We start from the raw sequence: 19,510 nt of genomic DNA, 5'->3' as shown, positions 1-19,510 counted from the left end.
AATTCTCCCCTGATTTAGTGGAGACATCCTACCAGCTTATATCAGCTGCAAATATTGGTCACCATGCCCAGAAATGTCCAGGTCACAGGTTTTTTTTTTTAAATTTTACCTTAACTTCAAATAGCCATTAGCCTTGGGTAGCCTCCTTGCCTTTTATTTTTTGCTTATGGAATTATTTGTATTTTATTTAAATGATCAAAAAACATGTGAATGAGGCACTTGGTGATATGGTTTAATATTGAACACAGTAGTGTTGGGTTAAGAGCTAGACTTGAAAATCTTGAAGATCTTTTCCAACCTGAACAATTATATAATTATAAAAGGTCAGTGAAAATTTTTCAGATATGTTAATAGCTACATAGAGGGACAGAAGGAGGTTTGCATGTGAAACTGAAATCTTAAAAAGAGGGAAAAAAGGAGAGTAGAAGGGAATTACAGTGAAGGTCTAGGCATCAAATGTTTCTGTTGGGAATATATAACCTGCCACTAGATACTATGCTCCTTTCACTGCCCATTACCTTTGCAGTTTCTAAAAGGGTTTTTTTCTATCTCACACCATTCTTCTACATATTTTCTGCAGGCAAGACTCCTGAATGTGTTCCATAAGATGTGACTATACTCTCATTAGCAGTCAAAGGTTGAAGTCCATGAGTAAAATTAACTAGATTATATAATTTAGCTCAAAGAAGGTTAACTGTATTGCACATATGTAGAAGAAATAAGTCATAATAAATGGGCAATTTACATCAACAGGAAAATTATTTTCATATTCTCAGCATTCTCTGAAGGAAATATGATAAATTTTATCTGCACTTCAACGTTTGGGATGTTTTTTAAATTTTGTGCTCTAAAACAAGCATGAAAGTAAGCAATGCTAATACTTATTTCCAAAGTGCAATCAGTATCCATCTCTAATGATTGTGGGAAAGATACTGATAGGTATGTCCCCACCAGATGAATTAATGAATATATGTTTAGTAAGAGAAACAGGTGTTGCCAGTCTCCTCTTTTCTACCAAATGCCCTTTGTTCCAGTTCAATGCAACAGGATATTCTTTCTTTATGCTGTAACTTTTCACTGAAGAAATTATGCCCACAGCCCAAAAGGCTGATCATCTGAAAAGGGGTTTAGGGAGCACTTGTTTTAACAGAAGGTTTTACAAAGGACTGCACAAAAAAGAGACGTTTCAGATCTTTGAGACCACACTAGCACAGCATTGAGTTTGATGTAATTAAGCATACCCAGAGCCTTCTGAAAGTCATATAAGATCTAAAAGAAACTAGAGGCATTGAAACTGGAGGAGGCAGAGGGACTGCATATGTCAACAGTATTGATGTGTCCTCAAAAAAAAAAAAAAAAAAAAAAGAAAAAAAAAACCCAAAAAAAAAAACAAACAAAAAAAAAGAGTTTGAGAGGCTGAGATAAAGACTTTGGGGATTTGGGGAAAAATGTTGCCAATGTTGCCTAAATGGAGGCAAGAAACTGAATGGCAAAGTTCTCTCCCATTTCCTGCCTTCTGTTGTGTACAAGAAAACTTCTCATCATTAATGTTTCTAAATAAATATGAAAATATTTATTAAAAAATTCAATTAAGATTATTATCTAAAATAAAACAGAACCAATGAATCGCCAAATATACAAATTAATTTTTTTTGATAATGTTTTTCAAAATTGCTGGTTTGGATTAGGACCCTTTTAATCACACTAGATGCACAATAACACCATAATCCATAATCCTCTAATTTATAAGCAGTTTTAATAGTAAAATGGAAAATGCCTTGTGCTGGGATTTGGCAAAACACAGGTGAGCAAATTAATAAAAAATTTAGATGATGGCAAGATATCTCTAAGTGTTTTTTGAAAAGAAATTTACAGAATTTTGACTTAATTTATGTTGCAATAAGTTGGTTTTCTTATCTGCACCCCCTATACATGATAACATTTTGGCTATGCTTGTCATATAAGTATAGCGCCAAAATGGCGATTGTAGATGTCCCTCTATAGCCGCCAGTTGAACTGAGACTCTCAAAACTTATTACTAACTAGTTAAGTTTGACTTTAGTAATTGGTTGGGAATCTGACTACAGAAAATATCAATACTGATTTTCAAGAAATTTATCTTATTTGGTACTATAGCATTTTTCAATATAATACTGCAGAATAAAGTAAGAAGGGTATTTTTCACCAAGATGAAACACTTGCATTTCAACTCCACAGTAATTTTAAGTCCACAAAATATCTATTATTCTGAGACAAGTGAATTGTAGGATCTCAGTTAATTTACTTAAGTCACTTAATTGTGTGATCATATTAAGTATAAACTTACAGACCTTGAAAATATGTGTATTTTGGAGGTCGACAGGTCCTTACCTGCACAACCAAGGGGGATCTTAACAAAAGCCAAAAGCCATATCACCCCCTACCACACCACAGACCTTGCAAACTTTGTATCTGCTAGGTTGAGACTAAATATGCAAGCAAATCTATGTACTTAAGCCACACTAGCTCAAGCAATATTTTTCCATTAATTTATGTCAACTAACATTTGGTTTCACTGAAAGAAATTTTCTTTTTTATTCTGGCTTGTGAAAAAACTACTTTGATTTTTAATGATTCAATTGTAGTCTAATATGTGGGGTTTGTTAAAAAAAACAACAAAACTTTATCTCTCTTAAGCAGAAATTTGTATCTTATCTGACACCATATATCATAAAAGATAAGGTCATGTAATAGATAGGATTTCATATATACATATATATAAAAATGTAGTATATAAAGAAATTACTTCAGCAGCTTCTCACAGATTCTCTCATAATTCTTGGAACATAACGACTTCCATGAAAGTCAGCTAATTTAAAAATCAAAATTAGCTGCATGTCTTTTTAATTTTTTGCTTACAAAATGGAGCTTTTCAATGATTTCACCACGATAAATTCACTATTTGTTTACTTGGCTTTGATGTCTCTTTCTACTCCACTTGCTCTGAAACATGCTATTATTATTCTATTAATAAAGTCCTTTTATTTTTTTCCCTTTTATTTTCTTTTTCTTTTTAGGTTGAGATTTGTTAAAAGGTGTTGAAGAAGATTCAAAAAGAATACAAGAACAATGAGATCATACCTCAAGTATAGATCAAGAACAATGCTATCATACCTCAGGAAGACTTACATACCATATTATGAGAATGAGGCCAAAAAAAAATGCTAATAGAAAGAATATTTTAAAAACCATAAGGATCTTTTCATTGATTATATTTTCAATATACTGCTGCTGATAGGATCTGACCGAATGAATTAATGCGGTAATGCACGCAAATACTTTAGATGATTTCACATTGTAAAGAATTTAAATATTTACATTGTGTGTATTGTTCTGAAAATAATTAATTGTTATTAATGAATACATACTCTAGTGCAGAATCTTGAACACTAATAGTGGGTTGAATTCTGCATATAAATCATGTAGATTTGAGGTTGGAGCTCATCCTCTATGGTTTTAATAAGATGTTAATCTCACTTCCATTGCTGGAGTCCTTTGCAATTTGGCTACACAAATCAATAAAGTTTTCCTTTCCTATCATTATTTAAATGGTAAGCATTTGTCAGGTCTTAAATATCTTAGATGAAATTTACCTAATATAATAAGCACTTATAAGAAAAGTTACTGTTCTAAATGAAATATGTGAACATATATGGGAAGCTGAATGTCACAAAAACCAGAGGACTTCTTTCCAGAGCTTCTGCTGCGATACGGATACAACCAAACTTGACTGGTGTGTTTTGTTCATTAAAGAATGCTTCTAATTTAAAATCTTATTCTGATACTTCCTCATGCATTGGTTCAAATAGAAAATATGGTTCAAATTTATAGCTTCAATAAGAAGTTACAAGGCAATTCTCCAAAAGCAATTTTCATAAATAGTTGTATTTTTATGCTATCATTATTGCATATTTCATAATGAAATTTCAAATACATTTGCCTAGACATGTAATCTCCCCCAACAGAGTAAATATAGACTGTACACATACACATTCAAAAAACACTATGTTGGAAAAAGATAATGAAGCTGGCAAAGTCAAGGAATACAAAGTTAGGAAATGCCAGAATTTAGGAAGCTCCTATCATTTTAAATTATTTCAGGACTTTTATATGAGCTGCAATATTGATCTAATAATGTATTCCTACTTTACCTTCTTGCAAGCATAGTGCAATATTTTGTTTTCATTATAAAAAATGTGTTCCTACTTTAAGCATATTTTCTACAGGATATATTAAGGTTTTGTTTTTCTACAGAATATAAAGTTGCTGTTAGTTGATATAATAAATAGATTGGTATGACAATGTGATCTGTCCTGATATCTGTCTAATTGCACAAGGCATAAATTCCTGCATCAACTTATTAATATTAATAAACTATAAAAATAACTATAAAATTAACTACAAACATTTCAGTATAATTTATTATTACATTATTTTTCTAGTATTCTATGTATTCTAATACCAACTAGCTTCTTCTGAAAATAACTTATTCTTTACTTCTAGCAGAAACAATTTTCAATTTTAGTGTACCAGACTAAATGGTACACTAAAATGTACCATCTTAATGTTTCAATTTTCAAAACTTTCAATTTTTGTGTACCAGAAAACCTATATACCAACTAAGTTCATAGGAAAAATAGCATTGAACTTTTTATATTAAATCAAATCTTTCTAGTGTCATCAAAACTCCTGATTCAACAGGTACCAGAGTGTCAACTCTATTGCACTAATACCCTGTTCCACATTTAAGAAATAAATCCTGCTGTATTGGAAACAGAAGGCTGATCTTGGTTCCAATGAATTCTGTATCAAAATTGTCACAGGCTTAATTGAAAGACCAGGAGTATCCATGGATATAGCTACACAGGAGCACCTCCGACATATCATGGTATGTGCTGTACTACTCAAAACACATGGGAAAAAAGGAAAGATAATTCATGAGAAAATACTGTGCACAATATCTCATCTTTAAGAAATTACGTCCTCAGATAAAAAACTCTTTCATGTCACAGCCCAAGTGGACTAATATTCAAAGTGTTGCACAACTGCCAGTGAGAGCAATACCTGACTCCCAGTTTGTCTAAGCTGCTACAAGACACACATAGAAAGCTACACATTATATGTTCAAAGAATACCTGGTATGCCTTGTCCTTAGTATATTTACTTAGAGTATCTTTTGCATGTGAAATATCTTCTTGATGATGATGACAACCTTCATCCAGCCTTGTTTTCACTGCAATTCTCTTTTCCAGGCCAGAGATTGCAGCATATACACTAATTACTGTAGATGCACAGATGACTGCCGAAGCCATCATGCGCAATAATCTACATTCCACACACAATAAAACTTTCACAAAAGAGCTGAACTCAAGTCTTTAACTCTGTATTTACTATAGACACCCAAAATTCTCTTGGCTTTCAAAATTTTCACTATTTTCTCTGTTTCCAAATGTTGACAGAACTGCTTGTTGCTCTTTGTAGCAACAGTTGAGAGGCAAGTATCATAATTTGGAAATCTTTCTTTGAATTTCAGTAGCAAAGTCTAATATCAGGAGAATAAAGCAATTTATTTCAAAACATACATGTTACATGAAGTAACCAATATCAATAAATACATTATTATCACTTTCCAGAGGTCACAAAGTATTTGCTTTGAAAGAGACAGTTTATAAAGATATGTAAGTAGCATTACCCTTTCAGGAAAGGATCAAGGCTTTTGAAATTTTCATTAGGAAATTCCTAGAACCAAAGGTCCCAACTCTATTACTGTACTTCTATAAAGATACTTTACTGATGCACTGAAAGGCTGTAAAACATAATAGTAAAGAGCTGGTCATAAAATAAAATGATGATTATGGATTATACAGTAGTTACCTTTTGAAGTGAAATGGTAATGGCAATATGAAATTATTTTGCTGCACACTGAAGAAGACAAGTGTTGCAAAGTAAACTATGAAGTTAAAATATCTAATATTTGTGGCAGAGATGCTAGAATGTTAGGACTGAGAATAGGCAAAAGATTTGAGTCAGTGAGAAAGACATCAGTTCACCTGTGTTTTGCAAAACATTTGCTTCAGATCTGTTTGCACAGCTCCTTCTTCTTGCTTGTGTGGGCAGTCTTACTGAGCTCAGCAGCACCAATGTTTTCAGAATATCTACTCAAAGGAGTAAGAAACTCAGGGTTCTCTCTTTTGCAAATGACTCTAAATTCTGAATCATGGGATACATTGCATTGTATTTCAACAGCAGTCAAGGACAAGTTCCAAACTGCATAACTTCTCTTACACTGTCAGTGAAGTTACCTAAAGTTAAGGTAGGCTTCCCTTTACTGACCTTAAATAACATTTAAGGCTGAAAGACATGGCCTGGGGCTCCAAGGGTATGGAGATTGCTCCTACCAGTGCTACCTGCCTTCAAACAAATAAGCTGCACCTCACACTGTAACTTTCTGAAGGCCCAGGAAAGTCTTCTACAAACTCTCTCACTTTAAAAAATCCCAGGAAACAAAAGTGTTGAAAGCAGATCCCTGGTTCTAGGGAGATGGGCATGATCTCTGCCAAGCACATTGTGGTGCGTGAAGGAGCTCCTGTTTGTCCTGTGGGACAGTCACAGCTCTCCCTACAGTTCTCTGGGGGATCTGGGTATCTCACCAAGTTGTTCCAAAGGGCTCCCACTCTTCACAGAGACTGCCCAGGGACCAGAAATACCAAGTTCAGAGATTCTGAGTACCTCATTGACATGAGAAACTTGCTATTCAAACATTACTCAAGTAAATTGAGCACAAATAATCAGATTCTAAATATATAAAAACAATACATCAGGCAGACATCAATAGCAACAAAATTTAATGTTTCCTGTCAAGTAATGAGGCCACAGTCAGTTGCATTAATTTTTAGTGCATCGTTTAAGAAAATTTAAAGCCAAATTCTCCTAAATGTTAATAAAATTTCATATGCTTAAATATAAAATCCCTGAAAGAAGCAATTGTTTTCTTACAGGTTTATGAAATGTTTATTTGTTCATGTATTAAATAGCATGTTTGCATTTGACCTATAGTATTTAGAATTTTTCCTAAATGTTTTTTTAGAACATAAAATTTATTTCAGCCTTTTGGACCTAATTGTTCTGCTCTGGACCTGTTCCACCAGCATCTGTAATTAATACTACTCCATCTAGAATATTTTGAAATCTAACACCTTTCTCCACTCCATTTCTTTAATTGATTATAGTATCTAAAAAGGACTTGGGAATTCTTAGCATTTTCTATTTAAATAATTAAGTCTTCAAATTTACAACTGGGTCTTGTTTTGCATCGACTCAGTAGCTAACCTTTGCCTTTTTTGCATCAGGCAGATTGGTATAGGGAGCCACTGGACCAATTTAAGCTCTAGATTTAGGAAATACTTTCTTAGGAATACCAGTTACCGAACCTACCCTTTCTATTAACACTCCCAAAGCCACCTTGTGAGATGTAAGAGATTCCTGGTGGGAACAGCTGAGAGGAAGCAAGTACCTGTAAGGACTGAAAAGAGGCTTAGCCAAAGTGTCCTTTTAGTCCTGCACCTTCACAGTGTTCTACCTTCCAGCTGGGAAGAAAGACACAGCACTGGGACCATGACCAGCACTGAGCCACGGGGTCCCTGAATATTTTCTGACAGTCACACTGCACAGGAAAATATCAGATAGCATTCTTTACTCTGGTGAGAGCAACTGAACTACAAAGCTGAATAATACACTTTAAAAGTCAAACTAAATAAAAGAATAGGAATAGTTTCTAATTTATACTCTCTCTAAGAGGATAAGGAGTAAGAAGGACCCCTGGAAGTAAGGTTTTAAAGGAAAGGGAGGTAAAAAAGGAAATAAAGACCAATAGCAAGTCTGGTTTTGAATCCAGATGAATAAAATTGAAACACAAAGTAATGTGCAAACTGATTTAAAGGGTTCAAGTTGGGTATAAAAGCAACAAGAAATCTAAGCTTTGTCTTGCTCCTGAACTATTAAACCATTTCATTCTTTCATAGTCAAAGATGTAAGACTACTAGGAGGAAAATATCCCTACTTCAAGAACCACTTACATGAATTGTGTCATGTTATATTTTGTGAGAAGACGGGTATATTTTCTTGTTTACAACACTTTAATGGTTATGGTTTCATTCTTTCAGTAAAAAAAAAAAATTGTGAAATAGCTGTAGTGGTGATGAAAGCTAAAGTAGAGGGGGAGAGAAGCCTGAGCTACAGGGGAAGGTAAGGAAGACTGAGGATTGAAAATATCCTCATTGTCTGGAGCCAATGAATCACTGGAAATTTTTTATACATTTTTATTTCTGCCCCTACTCCTCTTTCTACTTCTCTCCCCTCTTCCATCCCTCTCCTATTACTTCCTTTACATTCATCCTACTGAGCTGTGCTGATGCCGGGTGAAAGGTCCAACAAGTCTGAAATTAAAAAACAAATTACAAATAAAAGGTAAAAAAGATCCAGAAATTCAAATGAGCAAGCCAACATTTGAAAATGTGCTTTCCTCTGTCAATGCAGATCAGTGTGACACAAGTCTCTATAGCTGGGTCGACTTTGATCTTAAAACATCTGAGACTGTAAAGTAGCTAGTCCTATTCTGATTATGATGAGTATTTACAACATTCATTAATATTTGTGACCAAGTATCATGAATTTCTGAACCCATTTTTAAATTTCTGAGATGAAATATTACACTATATATTACATCAACTTGTACAACAAATTAAAAATAAATAAATTTGGCATCCCTGAAATAATTTCCTTAAACTGAACTGCAATTATTTTTCTTGTAATCTTGCCTTTCACAAACCTGTCTCCAAATGTGTGATCCTCAGTCAGGATGCCTAGACTACCTACTCACCCAGAGCAGTGGGCAGAGAGAGACCAGAGACATTGAATTTGTGTTAGGCTAATATGCCCTACTCTCACTGAGAAATTCAGTTGGACTTATCTGCGTTCTGACAATCTATGGTCATGAGACCTTTATATTCCCGTGACAACACTGTGCTCCTAACTCAGAGCAGAGAGGCAAGAGTGAAAAAGGAAATGTTATGGTGCATAAATGAAAGTAGAAAAAGAGGTGAAAACTTCATGAAGTCAGCAAATGGTTTTAGCCTTGTAAATCTTTTTTATGTGAACACTGCTCAGACAATGGATTTTTGAGGGACAGTACAAAAACCTAGGTTTGAAATATAAATAGAATGTGAAGAACAAAGACCAAAAAGTGGTGAAGTGTATAACATGATATGGTAGCTGCAAGTAACAGTTTATAGTCCCCAGAGAATATTATTGCGCTTATTTGAAGCAGTTATTTTAAAGGGCTGAGAACTCCAACTTTTTAACTTCCCTTCTCAATTCTGACAAGTCCCTAAGATTTCTGAGTCTGTGCAAACCATTATATTATAGCTGTTAGAGCTTACAGCTGCAGCTTACTTTATCATGGTAGTAATACTGTGGTATTTGGGCAATTAACTCTCACACGCTGAGTTTTGTGCTTACTCCTATAATACCAAGTGGTTCATTTCTAATTTGGATTCATTTTTAGTTTGGTTTCATACTATGCTGTCAGTGAAAAACATGGCCTGTGTAAACAGTTTAATGATGTCTGCACAGGCACCCAGCTAGTGCCCGGCCAAGAAGAAGATAAAACCCATGGTGGAAACACTAGTTTCATATATTTCATTACCTGTAGAAAATCTTACAGAAAGCCCAAACATATATTGAATGAAGTAACTGAATTCATAATTTGTGGAAAAAGAGATTGATATCACAACATATCATGCAGTGTCACGAATCGGCTGTTGCTTGGCATCCTGCTACACATAATGACTTCAGACAGATCTGAAGCAAGGCACTGAAGTAAACGGTATAAAAAAGCTGATTTTACAGACGTTTACAGTCTTATAAAATTCCAGTCTTCTCTAAAAAATTACCTGTGACAGGGAAGACTAAAATCTAACTGGTATCCAAAAGTACAGGTTTTACTGGAGTATTTAAAAACAAGCATGGACATGAAGATACCAGCAGCATGCTATCAGTAGCAAAATATTTCCCCTACATTGCCTGGATGACCTCAGCTCACAAACTAAAAAAGCCTTTTATAATTTCAAGATTTAACTTCAGAGACATCTTCAGAGACAAATTCAGATCTCCTGCTTTCGATGTACTATTTATTTTTTTAAATATATCTTACAATGATTCATATATACAGTACAATTAGCTGATTCCATTTCCACCCCCATCATTTTTCTGTTTCAAAAATTTTCAAAGTTTTTCAAATGAGGTCCATAATTGTACCCAACAGCTTAAGTCCCTGGGTTTTAGAATAGGACTCTGTGAGGAGAAGTCATTGAAGGATCAATTGTTGTTGGATCACATTATAAAAAGACAGAAAACTAGGTGAAATGTGTGAAAAAGATGTGAAATCTTGGTTCCATCAGACATCCTTAGGAATTTTGTCATAGCCTGGAATTGATTCAAAATATTTAGTAACACATTTATATACATGTGAAATTTGTGAAAAGAATTTCTGGAGAAATTGAAAATAAATTCAAATAAAAACTTTAAAGCCATGAAGATTCTAGAGGCCAAAAAAAAAAAATTTAACCAAAAATTTCATTGCAAAATTAGGATACGAAGAGGTGGAGGACTGGGGAGCATGCGATTCGTTTCATTTAATTTCATCCATCAAAAAGTTAGGGATCTGTTTTAAATGGGCCATCTAGGATCTCTCTCATCAGCACAAAGAGAGAGGTGTTTCAGAAAGGTTGTTCATCTCAGCTGTCCATAGATGCCTCTGTTGGGATGTAATCTGTAATTCTCTGCAGGAAGAGAATATTTATCTCCGTTGACTACAAAGCCTTGAGCTACTGTGTTAGACTTCAATGACTAACTTTTAGGTGGCTAAAATGATGACTAGCTTAGTTCTAAAAACCTATTTTTTAAACAGCAAGGTTAAGTGAGATGAATAGAGCCTTTTGTGTGAACCACTTAATCAAAAATCCACCAAAAAAAAAAAAAAAAAGGTTTGACACGAAATTTTGACCAGCATATGTATCACTGATTTTAATAGCACCAGGGCCTAATTCTGCACCTTTCTCTTTCTACAACACCTACTGGAACAGGGCACATGCTGACAAATGGTAATCCAGCATGCTTTTCTCATAAAATAATAAACAAAAAAATAGCATTAATGTCATGATAAACTACCCCTGTAACACAAAAGTGGAATAAATACAGTTTCTCTTTTTATTATTCATAATGCACATTAATTGTCTACAACTTACAAATGCCCAAGTAGAAGATTGTAACCTCTCCAGAGTCAATCTTGTAACTGTATCATTTAAAGAACTCCCATTTAACTGGAAGTTGTATAGGCAGGAAGAAAAATTAATTGCATCCTTCTTCAGTTTGGGAAAAAGAAAACAAAGTGGATGTGAATTTATGTAGTGAAGACCACATTAGAAAACTGACCTACTGTGCAATACCCCAAGTGTTGGGGTTTATCCTGTGAAATCAGTTGCAAATACAAGATGAGAAATGGTAGCATGTATGTGTGTGTGTTCAACTAAGAAAACAGTAGCATTAATCCCTTTTAAAAGGTACCCAAAGAGGAAGTTTTGTTTTAATTGTACCTTCAGGGGGCCTGTTTACTAGGCAGTGCATGAGAGTTTGCACAGCACATTTTTAAATCATATAATACTTCTATTCTAATACTTACTGTGTGAAGGATAATTTGATAAAATATTGTAACTAGACAGAATGAATTTTCTTTTATAAACAGTAACTTGCATTGCAGATCAAGCTCAGAAGCATATTGCTGCACTTACTAAAAGCACAGTGTTTCATTGTAAAAGACAGCGAGTTATTACTATAACTCCCTGCGCCCACAAGAAGAGCTGTAAGCATGCAGTAAGCCTAGAGTGCAGGCCTGGTGTGCAAAAATTCACAAAGCTATCTTTGTTACTTTCATTTGTATTGTTCTAAAAGAGAACATGTCTAGGATAGTGTAAACATTTTAGTGCTTTTGTACTCCATTATAAGACAAAACAGAAAGGAAAAGTAGCATTGTCAACACTATGCAAATATAATTCTTTGACACAGAAACTACAATTCTTCAGTCAATCTAAAAATACTGCATGCAAGGTATACATGTGCAGTGCCTCCTACAAATTGTAAAGTTACCCTGATTTAACAAGATGTGTCATATGTCTTTGACAATAGGTCCTGTTCCCCTTCTATACAAAACTCTGAGCAGAAACAGAGACACCTTTTACTGAATGAACTGTACTGATATGATGCTTTCCTATAGAACAAATTTAGCCTCGTTTCAGTCAGATTAAGAATCTCATAAATACTTGATTTGTGCCAGATATCCCCTTTTTGTTGACCCTGAACACCACAAAGCACATGACTGACTGAAGGGAGGACCTTGAAAAAGGCAACCAGTATGACTGAACAGGCTGAAAAAAGGCTGTTGGTATGGGGCACAGTGGGGAGACAGGGACCTGACTTTCACCAGTTTATTCAATAATCACCAAGGCCCAAGAGTTATCATTGTATACTTTATGGTCTCTTGTTCTTCAAATAATAATAATAATGGTCTGTACTGCCTTTTATAAGCTACTGCCTGTCCAAAGGACTACAAGCTGTTCTCAGAGGACCATAAAATTAACTACAGAAAGCATGAGCTGTTTCCAGAGCTCCACCTTGACTTGGTTGCTCAGAGACTGCACATCAGTAGAGGCCATAATCACTGGCATCAGGAGAAAGCTACCTGGGAAGGACCACTGGTGTAAACCAAGTTTAATCAGACCTTTGGGTATTTTAGGAGAAAGACTTGTGAGTATGCAAAGAAAAAATAAAGAGTCTGTGGAGTTTCACTGATATTCCACTGCATTTATCTGCACTGTTGGTCATCACTCATAAGAAATCCACCTCTGCTTCTTCAAACCTCTGCCAGTCAAGTCAGATAGAAAGTATTCTGTATAATACCTGCATCAGAGGAAAAACAAACAAACAAACAAAAAAACCCAACTCTGCACCTGAAACAGAAATGCAACTGCATACATAATGGCTGAGCCCCAACACCCTGGCAGGCCAGCCTGGATGTAAGGAGCCAGGAGACTCACAGTGATGTACCAGAGAGGCAATTTATTAATCTGTAGCTTTTGCCAAGAGGCAGCAGATAACATAGGTCTGTATAAGTTCAAAACCAAGAAAGTTAAACTCTTAGCTATTAAACAAAAGTATTAGTTAAGCCCTGAAGGATAATCAGTGTAAGGTTTTTCTTAATTCTCTATCACATTAGAGCATCTTTAAAAATCTCTCTCTCTGTGATCCTGTCTATTCATCTACATATCTATATTTTTATTCCAGAATACAACAGCAATAAAACATGTTATTTTATTCACACTAAGCAACCTGAAATTAACTTAGTGATTTGAAGGTCTACTTGATTATTTTTTTAAATTGTTGGCAGATGATTCATTGAGATGAAAAATCACACTTCATTGTGCAAAAATAAACTTTCTCAGAAAATACTGCCAAAGCTGAAGTATAAATGCTTTTGAAAGATTAAGTGCGTTATAGAGATTAGAGTGTCATTTTGAAATAGAAAAAAAAAACAGGGGGGAAAAAGGTACAAATTATCCTAATGTGGGTATGTGCAAAATAATAATCTTAAAGCCATTTTACTCCTGTAATTGTTTAAAGATCATAAAATAAGATTGGTACCTCCGCACAGGCCAAAATGTTGCATTTTAATCCTTATACCACTTAAAAGCAGCATTTTGTTTTCTTCTGTCAGTCTGGATCTGAGTTTAAGGGAGTTACCAACTGGAAAACTATGTAGACAGTGTCTCAGATTACATAATTTTTCATTAGGAAATACTCAGATATTCTGCAAGATATTCTGTTCAGATATTCTGCAAGTACTTAAAACGTACAGGATTTGGCTTCAGAATTTGACAGCATACCACATCCTCTAAGACCACGAGAATTTAAAACGTTCATCTGAGGGCAGATCTATCAGTCTTTGTAATCCCACCATTTAAATACTATTAAGCTTTTTTATCTTTTTATCTTTTAAAAGTCAAAATGCATGGAAGGAAGAAAATAGGAAAAATAACACTATAAAAGAGAAACAAACTGCCATAAAATAATGCTTTAGGAGACTAGAGAGCTAAAATATAAGCAACTTGCAAAGACTTAATAAGGCAAAAATTTTAAAGAACACCGTAGTCAATTTTCACATTTATTCCCGATAAAATATTGTGATACAGCATTGCCTCAAACTTGTTTACATACCCTTCCCTGATATGAATACAAAATACTAAGACAATACGTAGAAAACTCTTGAGAGTTTAAAAACCAGAGTGTTGCAGAAGCAGTTCCCAAGAGTTCTTTCCTGTTGCACTACAACCAAAGAAATTCAGGCTGGCTAGGCAGAGTGAAGGAAAAGTCCACTTGGTGCAAACCCCGTTTCAGCTGAAAACAGAACAGAGCAGTGTGGGCAGAAGAGGATTCAAATGCAGCTTCCCTGTTTCTGCTGCAGCACGATTTTGGGCAGAGCCAGACTCAACATCCCCTCCTGCACCCTCCCAGAACCAGTCACACTTTTGGGAACCTCTCCCAGTTAAGCCCAGAAATCGTGAGGGAAAAGGAGATTCAATTGCTCTCTAAAAATATACTATATTCTGAAGAGCAAAGACATGGAGAAGGAGCCTTACTGTTTAAGGTCAGCAGTGGCACCAAAAAAAAAAAAAAAAGAATAATCTAGGACAGAAATTCAATTTTTAAAAGCATGAAAAGTGAAGCTCTGCCCCACCTTCAAGAGGTGCAGTGAAAGTGATACCCCAGCTAATTTTAAACCAGAGTTTTTTGAATCTGAACAAAATAAGATCAGCCTAGTATCATATCAAACAGATTTCATGACTCCACAGGCCAATCAAGTTCTATCTCCCATGTTGAAAAATGTAAGAAGATAGTCTTCTTTTACCAGTTCAGGCCACTACAGCAGCTAAAACCACATATTCATGAGTCAGCACACAATGCAATACAGTTTCTAATTTCTGTTCACCTGTTCTTTTTCATTTGCAAGTAAATACTGATAATAATAGTTAGTTAGAGAAGAAGAAAAGAAAAACTGCTTTCCAAAAATTTCAGTTTATAACCCTTTATAAAGGTGTCTTAAATCCCTATACTGTCCTGAATACCAAAACAGATGTAAAGAAAAATAGATGTCATTTCAGTCTAGACACCCATTACTCTCAGGAGCTAGGGCAGGATGACTATATCCCATACTATATAAGGAATATAATGATATCATCACCTGTAGAAATGAAGCTGCAATGTGTAGGCAAAATTTTAATTCATCTCAAAAGCTCAAAAGGACAATTGTCTTTGACACTAACTATGGCTTCCTAAAACATTAGTCATGGCAGAACTATAGAAACACCAAGCCTAAACCAATTCCACCAAGCCAAATCCTACTCTGCCCACATACTGCATAGAGGTAGAAGGATCCTCTTTCAAAAGTGGCTCCTTTATTCCTGTTTTAAGATCCCAAGGCTGTTTGATATGTATGAAGTCCTACAACCTCAGAATATTGCAAATGAAACACATATATATTAATTACCATACTACTCAGACAACAGGTGCTTTGTGGATGAAATCTGGCACTAAATAGAAAGTTTTAGGAATGCACTTTCTCAGACTTTGAGATAAGACTAGGTGAGCAGGATTAGCTCTTCACTCAGCAACTATCTGCACAAAAGTACTCACAAAACACACCTGCAGTATTAAAAGAAAGGACAAAAGGATCATTCTGGAAACTGCTAGCCTAGTTACTTTATTTCAGTGCTTTAGCAGTAGCAAAATATTTTGCTTACTGGGAGTTGCACCTAATATAAGGAGGGATGGAAATAAATAGAGGGGTGGAGAATAAAGTTTCAATCTCTCTTATTTTAATGGCTTGCTTTTAAATTAAATAATGAAAAAGTAAACAGGCTGAGTCTTCTTAAAATGTGGCATAATGACCCAACAGATCGTAAGTATTTTAGAAAAGTCATCATAATCTATCATGGAAATATCTCAGCTAGTTTTTAGACACATGAATTATTGACCCTGTTATGCTGCCAAAAGTATTTACCATGTTAGAGTAGAATTCATGCATAAATATGTGCAAAATATTTTTATTACAGGAAAACTGGAAAAAGCCAGAGCAAATACATAATAGTTATGTTTCCACAAAGACAAATTAATTTATTTTTCAACATGACTAATTGCATGATATAAACACTTCTTACACTTTCTACTTTAAAGAAAGCTGTTACATTGCAAGAATTTAAACATAAGCATTAGAAGCCTCAAATTTCCAGATGCAATTGTAGTTCTCTGAATTATATTTGCTTATATGACAATGATAAAAGATATATATTCCCTGTACCTTACTTTAGTTTCCACATCTGAATACACGACTTATCTTTATAGTCAGTTATAGATCCTTAAATGTTCTTTGTAAAAAATACAGTAAGCAATCCCATCACAATAAAGTAAACAGAGAACATCACAGAACACTCAGCACTTGAACTTTAGCATAATATCACACCCTATTTCTCTCTGGAGGGAAATAAATAAATAAATAAACCCCAAACCAACCCACCCTGTCATCTGGAAAAATCTTTGCAAATTGTGTTTTACAGAACCAATATCCTGTCCGTACATCAGGGGCAGCCTCTGTTAAGCATTTAAGTGCTCTCAGTGAAAAGTAACAGTTTCTCTTCCAATCCTGAACTCTCAGTAACCATCACAGAAAGTAACAATTTCCTATTCCCCGTCAGCCAGTGGTACTATTAATCATCAAACAAAAACGAAACACCTTCAAGCAAATATCAGCTTCTGATTAATCTCCATCCCAATGAATTAGAGTCATAAGAGGCAACCTGCTGCCTTGTTTACGCCTTTTTAATACGAGGAGCAGAAGTTGGATATAAGGGTTTTCTGCCCTTAGGGCTACAAAATATGCCTCATGTGGCAGCGAGCCAGCTCTCCGAGGGAACCTCCTTTGCTGTTTCACAGTTATTTTCTAATGGATAAATTTAAACAGACACACAGAAACACACGAGTCACCACAATACATGGCAAGAGCTATTGTTTTTGTCTAAAGTCCTGTGAGCATCTGTACTCCTAATGAGGATCTCAAGGTTCCATCCTGTTTCAGTTTGGGCTTTATTTTTGGCTGTTTTGTTTATTTGGGTTTTTTTCAAATGCAACGAGGAGAGGAGGGGTGTCGATTTTTTTTTTTCCCCAGCTGCCTTCCCCTCTATAGAGCACAGCACATAAAACACCTCTCTTCAGATCTAACTGACCTAGGCTCAATTAGTGCAACATTTTGCACACATCCAAGCAATCACAAGGCAGAGATATTTAGTCCAGTCCTCATGTGTATTGCACAGACACGTTTAGAAAGGGGTGGAAGGAGATTTCTTAAAAAAAAAAAATCTCACAATGAAATTTACACAGTGTGGAAACGCCTACAAGGAGATGAAGTACCTGCACTGGGGAGATGTTCAGTTGTTCACTTCATCTTCCGTTGACAAGGAAACCAAACCGCACTTCATTCTCCAGGAAAACCTTCCACTGCCATCATTTGAAAATGTATTTATTTGTATATATGTATATATCTATCATCATCATCATCATGATAACAATAACCATCATAAAACACTGCTGGCAAAAGAATAAAAAGTGAAGGTGCAAAATGTGCAAAAGTAAGGATCATCTCTTTGGCTTTCTGTTTTGCTTTGTTATCTTTAGGGAGGAAAAAAAAGTATTTAAAAATGATGACTGCAACATGCTGCAAGAAAAGTTTCACATTATAAACAGGCATCAAAAACTGAAGAAGAGGAAAACCAAAAAACCCTGCTGGTTGCACTGTTAAAAAAAAAAAAAAGAAAAAAGAAAAATAAAAAGAAACAGTAACAAAAATAATAAAATTAACATCTTGCTCTGTGGCTTCCACCAGAATTGCAAGATTACAAACTCTGTGTAAACACTGCTGTAAAATGCATTTGCAATTCCCATCTCCTTAAGAAAAAAAAAAAAAGCCCTTAAAAAACACCCAAAAATAAAAATAAAACAACACCAGAAAAAAATCCTCTGCAAAAAGAGTTAGAAACATGCCTTTTCTCTTATCTTTAAAAAATAAGCATCATATTTCCCATTGCTTTTCCGTGCCACAACAAAACCAGTTGCATATATAGATATATAGCTATTAAATGTACATCAGTTGTTGCTGGACTGGTGTTATTAATATTATCATTTTTCATTCCCAGTGACTCCCAGCCCCAGCAGCACCTTTTGCTCACAGTTTAGTAACCATCGCATGCTAGGAAAAAAAACTTGTCATCAGCAAAAGATCAAATCCATTTAAACAATAATCAAAGAGGAAGAGAAAAAAAAAAGAAAAAAAAGAAGAAAAAAAAAAGAAAACAAAAAAAACAAAAGGAAGAAAAAAAAACAGGACAAAAAAGGAGGACAAGAATGTCAGCGGAAAGGTACTCACCGAGCGGGAGTAAAAGGGAGGAATAAAAATGAGAGTTACTATAAAATACAGTATGGCGGTGGAAGAAGGAATGAGGCGCTTTTTTTTTCTCTCCTCTCTAGTCTCTGCCTCCGGCAACCGCCACGTGATCCGGAGCCGGGCGGACTCGCAGCCGGGAGGGCGCAGCGGCGGCGCCGGGCGCGGACCCAGCCCGAGCCCAGCCCGCTCCGCGCCCGCCGCAGCCGCCCGGTTTCGCCGCCGCCCAGCGCTCCGCTCCGCGCCGCCGCTGCCCTCGGCAGGTGCCGCTCGCCCCCGCGCCCAGACGCGCTCCGCTCCGCTCCGCTCCGCTCCCTCGCTGCCGCCGAGCGCGGGCACGCAGCCGGCCGCGCGGGCGGGGTGCGGAGGCGGGCGCGTCCTGCGCGGCAGCGCAACTCGCTCGCCGGCGCTGCGCGAAGTTGTCGCCTGACACCGCCCGCCCGCCTGTTGCCCTCCGGCCGCGGCGCCGCCGGCCCCCCCGCTGCAGTGCCGCTCGCCCCCGGGAGCGGGGCCGGCGGCGGGCGAAGCGGAGCGCCGGGGTTTGCCCGGGTGAGGGGTGATGTGCCTCCGGCGGCGGCCCCAGTGCAGCACCGGGCTCCGAGGCGTGTGCCCCCGCCGGGTTACCCCTCCCGCCGATCCGGCGGGGGATGGGGGACTGCTCGCGGGGGTAGCGCCTGTGCGCGCGCGGCAGCGGCAGCCCGCCGCCCGACTCGCCGTCTGCACGGGGTGCCAGCCCCGATTCCCTCGTGTGTGCGGGGGTGCCCTTCCCGTAGCTTCGGCTCAGCGTGGGTGCGCGGAGTATCCCGGCAGGCAGACAGGGCAGACAGGGGCATCCCCTGTTGTCACGCCAGCTCCAGGGCACCGCTGCTGCCG

General features: G+C 36.7%; 1 protein-coding gene across 3 annotated transcripts in view; it reads right to left on the bottom strand.

Annotated features, from left to right (window-relative positions):
• Nucleotides 1–18,825, bottom strand: part of RALYL (RALY RNA binding protein like) — a 446,384-nt gene extending 427,559 nt beyond the window's left edge. The window contains exons 1-2 of one of the 3 annotated variants that reach the window (XM_072924794.1): nt 18,623–18,762; nt 17,611–17,697 (exon numbers count right to left, since the gene is read on the bottom strand). The gene's annotated coding sequence lies outside the window, so the exon portion shown is untranslated. Of the gene's footprint in view, nt 1–17,610; nt 17,698–18,622 lie in introns of all 3 variants that reach the window. The other 2 variants (XM_030266375.4, XM_012572063.5) reach the window with 2 other exon arrangements.
• Nucleotides 18,826–19,510: the final 685 nt, after the last annotated feature.

The sequence above is a fragment of the Taeniopygia guttata genome, chromosome 2, assembly GCF_048771995.1.
Source record: "Taeniopygia guttata chromosome 2, bTaeGut7.mat, whole genome shotgun sequence".
Lineage (NCBI taxonomy): Eukaryota > Metazoa > Chordata > Aves > Passeriformes > Estrildidae > Taeniopygia > Taeniopygia guttata.
Note: the sequence above shows the minus strand (reverse complement) of the source record. Positions and strands in the feature narration are given on the sequence as shown.